This window comes from Furipterus horrens, unplaced genomic scaffold (genome assembly GCF_987537825.1).
Source record: "Furipterus horrens unplaced genomic scaffold, mFurHor1.1.pri manual_scaffold_3, whole genome shotgun sequence".
Lineage (NCBI taxonomy): Eukaryota > Metazoa > Chordata > Mammalia > Chiroptera > Furipteridae > Furipterus > Furipterus horrens.
The window spans coordinates 177,101,784-177,107,906 of record NW_028327173.1 but is presented as its reverse complement, the minus strand read 5'-3'; the positions used below and the strand labels follow the sequence as shown (position 1 = coordinate 177,107,906).

Genomic DNA, 6,123 nt, shown 5'->3' with positions numbered 1-6,123 from the left:
TTTGTGCCTCTTATAATTTTTTGATGTCACAGTGACTAATTTATACCTTATTTTTTCAGATTATTGAAGTATTGTTCATAATCATCTGCAATATTTCCACCCATGTTCATCCCATCTAAAGACCACATTAGAAATGTTTTACTCTATGAGTTTCATAAAGGTGCCAATGCAAATAAATACAGCAGCAGTCTATTCAGAACACTGATGGGGACAATGCAGTGACTGAAAGAAGTTGCAGGAGTTGGTTTTCCCATTTCCGAAGTGGGGATTTCAGTTTGAAAAACAAGTCAGAACAGGGTCGTCCAAAAAAACTTGATTCCAAAGTGTTGGAAGCTGTTGTCACAGAAAACCCCACCATTCCCTCTAGGAAATTTGCAGAACAATTTAACGTAGCCCATACATCCGTGCTATGCCAACTGAAAAGGATTTGAAAGGTTTCAGTACAGTAGTCGGAAAATGGGTCACACACGAACGTCTCCAGAGAATCTGCAACAGCGTGTTGCTTGTTGTGAATTATTGCTTTCATGACACCTTCAGGTGCCATTTTTAGGTAGGCTTGTTACAGGTGCTGAGAAGTGGATCCTTTACCATAACATTAAATGCTGCTGATTGTGGATCAGTCGAGGAGGAAGAAGAGTTCAACAATCAAGAGGAGGACTTCATCCAAAGAAGATCATGTTGAGTGTACGGTGGGATACGGAAGGAATCGTCCATTATGAACTGTTAGACAACAATCAAAGAATTACTGCTAATCTTTACTGTGAACAACTTCATCATTTGAAACCAGCTTTGAACCAAAAGCGACCCTCCTTAGTCAACAGAAATGGTGTCATCTTCCATCACGATAATGTTCGTCCTCACAACTCAACTCACCAAAAATTTCTTGAAAGAGCTTGGTTGGGAGATATTGCTTCATCCTCCATATTCTCCTGACCTTGCTCCTTCTGATTATCACTTGTTATGAGGACTACAGAACCATTTTGATGGTCTTAGGTTGACATCAAGAGAAGAGGTTGAAAATGAGTTGGGTTCATATTTTGCTTCAAAACCTAAAGAATTTTACAAGCATGGCATTTATAAGTTAGTTGACAGATGGAATGAGGTTCTAGAAAGCAAAGGAAGTTACATTAATGAATAAATGTTTTCATAATCATGGGCTTTTTCATTTTTAAACTAGACCTTGAAATTGGACATTATTTTTGCACCAACCTTATACAATAATTCAAACTGTTATAACTTTCATGGAAGAAAATGGCAACTTTTTAAATCCATTTACCCTTTGACCCAGTGGTCTCAATTTTGGAAATGTAATCTCAATATAGGATTAAAGATATATATGCATCTTTTTCTGCCTAGCTATCTATATGAAAGTAAGTAACTGTTCAAGTGGATGTTAATGAATAAGTGAGTGTTTCCAATATCTTACTAGTAGTTATTCTTCTTAACTTTTTCTTTCTGATTTTAATAGACTATTTTCAGCTTTTTATTGACTTTTAATATGCACCTCTACATGGTAACTACTTGACTTGATTGATTTTGTACAACTGAACACACCTAGGTTAGGCAACAAGGTATCACCAGAACCTCAGAAGCCCTTCCCATCACTGTCACTCCCACAAGTAGTTAGTCCGCATGCTGATTTTGTAACAGCATAAATTAATTTTGCATATATTTGTGATTTATATGAATGAAAGCATACAGCTGGAAAAAGAAACAATAAAACTGATGAATATATAAACAAGTACATGTGAAAGTTGAGGATCTAGAAATTGGTTCCCTGAAAACCTTCTATGCCTAGGTACCACCAGGGTTATAATTATTCAATATAAACATGCAACATCAAGTTCTAAGTGCTATGGGTACATGAAGTTGAGTAAGACACAACCTATACTCTTGAAGGCCTTCAAATTTATTGTTCTGTTGGCCAAAAAGTTGGTTTGTTTTTTTTCCATAAGATGGCTCTACTAGCACTTAGCTGTCTTTAACTTCATTCAAAACAATTTTGTTAGATTGTACTGTGACAGCTGTCACAATAGCATGCATTTTCTAAAAACTTATCAAAATTGGTGAATTTTTGTGTAGCCATTTTAATATTGAAGATGCGACATTTTCAGCATATTAAGCTTTATTATTTCAAGAAAGGTAAAAATGCAACTGAAACACAAAAAAAGATATGTGTGGTGTATGGAGAAGATTCTATGGCTGATCGAACATGTCAAAAGTGGTTTGCAAAGTTTCATGCAGGAGATTTCTCACTTGATGATGCTCCATGGTTGTGTAGACTGGTTGAAGTTGATAGTGATCAAATTGAGACATTAAATTAAGACAATCAACATTATACCACGTGGGAGATGGCCAACATACTCAAAATATCCAAATCATAATCAATAAAATATACTTTAAAAAAACAAAAAACAAACAACAAAAAATCCAAATCAATAGTTATTGGTGAAAATGAAAAATGTGTACTTTCCTTTATAGAAAAAACCATACGAGCTTTTTGGCCAACCCAATATAAAGATATATATTCAAATAATTATAGAATAAGATGGTTTGCAACAAGTTCCTTAAAAACAATATTTTAGGAGTAAGATTTTAGGTTTCCATAATTTTATATCAAACATAACTTTCTCATATCATAAGTATCTTAAAAGTGTGGCCTAGTTAACTAATATAGCTTAAAAATCAAAGTTTAGCTTGTTCAAGCATCAAAAATAAATGGTTCCAGGAGAGCAAAGGGGGAAAAAAATGGGATAACTGTAACAGAACAACAATAAAAAAATTTTTTTTAATGGTTCCTGGGGCCATAGATTACTATTGCGTCAAGGTCTAGAGCACTAAGGGAGGAAAAAAGTGTAGAGAGAAATTCTTAAACATATTTTTAAACCAGGAAACTTTGCAAAGCAATTTGGCTCTATCTATATCGATGAAGTTTTAAGTTTATTTCCTACAACCGAACAATTTCCATTCTAGGTAAGCATTCTTGATAAAATTGTAAACACAGGCACTGGGGGACTTGTAAAAGGATGTCCCACAACTTTGAACTATAAGTATGGAAATTATAAACAACCAAAACTACTGACCAGTAGGAGAGTGAACAAATAAATGTGATATGTGGGATATTCCATACAGTTAACTTTTATATAGCAATTAACTTTTTATTTAATAAAAATATGTGAGGGCCTACTGTATGTCAAATACTGTGCTAGGTTCTGGGATTCAGCAATGAGCAACCCAAGACCCTGCCCCCAGGGAGCTTACAACTAGATCTGTGTATGCTACTTGGATAGAGGGCAAAACCTATGGAGGGAAAAACATAGGCTATGATATATGAAACATGTTACTTCTAAAATTGTCCACTCAGCAATCTTACATATTAGTTATCTATATACAGTAAAAGTATTCTTGAATGACCTTACAGAATACAAGTAAAAATCATAAAATTTGCTTTTAGCAAGGAAAAAAAAAGACAATAGGACTAAAGATGTGGGTCAAAGGGAATTTCAAAGTTATCTGTAATTTTTCTTTTTTATTAGAAGAAAGATAAGCCAAGTGCCTTGCAGATGCCACCACCCTGAGCATCCCTCACCCAATCATGGTCAACCCCACCATATTCTTCGACATCGCTACCAATGGCAGGCCCTTGGACCACATCTCCTTCGAGCTGTTTGCAGACCGAGTTCCAAAGACAGCAGAAAACTTTCACGCTCTGAGCACCAGGGAGAAAGGAGTTGGTTATAAAGATTCCTGCTTTCACAGAATTATTCCGGGATTTGTGTGCCAAGGTGGTGACTTCACACACCACAACGGCACAGGCAGCAAGTCCATCTAAGGGGACAAATTTGATGATGAGAATTTCATCCTGAAGCACACAGGTCCTGGGATCTTGTCCATGGCGAATGCTGGACCTAACACAATGGTTCCTAGTTTTTCATCTGCACGGCCATTAGTGAGTATTTGGATGGCAAGACAACATAGATGTTGTAACTGCCATGAAGGACTGCAGGTCCAGAAATGGCAAGACCAGCAAGCTCACCATTACTGACTGTGGACAACTCTAATAAACTTGACTTGTATTTTATCTTAACCACCAGACCATTCCTTCTGTAGCTCAGGAGAGCACCTCTTTATTCTATTAGCTTGAATGTTTTATAATCTTCATGCTCTTGCCATAGTTCATTGGGTTCCATATTTTCCTTACTCCTCCCAGATCTAGCTGGATTGCAGAGTTAAGTTTATGATTATGAAATAAAAACTAAATTTAAAAAAAGATAAGCCAATTTATTACAATAATGGTCCTTTCTGGGTATAGAAAATACCTATATTGTTTTATTAATATCTGTACTTTATTCTTTACTTTCTTGAAACTAAATAACCTGTGACAAAGGAATTTAGGGTTTCAAGGAACAGAAGGAACAAGTTATAGAGAAAAGTTCTGGAGGAGTTGGGTTCAACCTAGAAATAAGAGAGATGCCTCTTCTCTGGGACAAAAGGATAGAAGTGATAAATGAAGGAAAATAGAAAAGATTTAGGAAAGGAATAGAAAATTGAAGGAGATTGCAGACAGCACGGAACTTCTCAGTAAAGCAAGAGGCAAGATCATCTTTTCAGTTCAAGGGGAAGAGAAAATCAAGCAGTGAGCTCCAAAAAATATGAAAAAGGTTTTAAACAACCAAATGCAGGGAACTTGTTAGTGAATCTCCAAGAAGAGATTAATAAAATAAGTACAGCCCTGACTGGTGCGGGTCAGTGGCTTGGGTGTGCAAGAGGCAACTGATCAATTTTAATCTCACACATTGATGTTTCTCTCCCTCTTTTTCCATTCTTTCCCCTCTCTCTAAAAATAAATAAATAAATAAAATCTTTTAAAAATATCTCTAAAAAAACAATAAGTATAGAGCAACAATAAGAACCAGGTGGGTTGGTAGCATGAATTTTTAGTGAACTGACTCAGAATGGTTTCATGTCTTTCTCTAGCAAAACTTGGTAGTGTAGGGGAAAAAAAAGGGAGAAATTAATTGGTAGTGATGAACACAATTTAGGGAATGCTATGGTAGGCACCTGGTGGAAATGTAAGGTGGTAAGGTATACTAGAATGATAATGAAAGCACCTTTTAAAGCTCTTGACTTGAGGGTCGGACTGAACAGAGGAAAAAGAGACCTGGAATAGCTGTGACTCTTTGATTAGGGGTTGGCAAGGGCAAAGCACAATGCCAACTAATCTGTTCCCAGGCCATTGGCAGACATTACTTACTGATCTTGGCACCCTTTCTTACTTTAGACTTGAGCTCAGAACCCTCTTACTTTCAGTACTCAAGGGATACAGTCCCAATCACTTTGAGTGGACATGCCATGTGAAACTTATGGATTTACCTGCACCAGACAGTGAGCCTCTGCAAGGCAGTAATCAGGTCATGTTAATCTTCAAGTGCTGTGCCTGGCACATAGAAAGCTCTCACTCAATAAATAATTATGGGTAGAAGGAAGAGAAGGAGGAAGTTGAAAGAGAGGGAGGGAATGAAAACAGAGAAGAGGATCAGGAGAAATAAAAGAAAAGGAAAAGCAAGAGGTCAGACTGGGGTCAGAATAGAGAGCTCAAAGCTGTTGATCTTTGAGGTGAAACTGCTTCAAGTAGTAAAAAAAAAAAAGTATGGGAAGATACAAAATATTCGATAAACCCTAACTATAAATGTTCTTCTGTAAAGTAAAGGAGACCAAAGTTTTGCCACCTCTAAAGTGTGCCTTTTTGGGATACTAATTTTAACTTGGTTATTAAGAAATAAAAGACTCATACAGAACCTTTGACTCTTGATCTTACCTGCTTACGAGGTTTAGATGAAAAGGCCTGTTCCAGAAAGGGACTCTTAACCTATGAGGTCTGTCTGGAAAAAGTCCGGCCATTGTTAGTATAACTAGAATGGTTTGCATGACATTCATGTAACCCAGCAAGCCCAGGAGAGTGGACTGGAATGTACATGTGGGAACAATGATGACTTCACTGTATTACTCAGTGGGGGCCGTAGACAGCCATTGAGTGAGCATGTGCACTATGTGGTTGTCACATTCAAAATGACTGAGCGAGTAGAGCAATGAATTTGCATCAAATTTTGCATTAAGCTTGAA

The 6,123-nt window shown here is 36.7% G+C and overlaps 1 pseudogene; it reads left to right on the top strand.

Annotated features, from left to right (window-relative positions):
• The first annotated feature begins 3,532 nt into the window (after positions 1 to 3,532).
• On the top strand, positions 3,533 to 4,087 carry LOC150016817 (peptidyl-prolyl cis-trans isomerase A pseudogene; annotated as a pseudogene).
• The last annotated feature ends 2,036 nt before the right edge of the window (positions 4,088 to 6,123 follow it).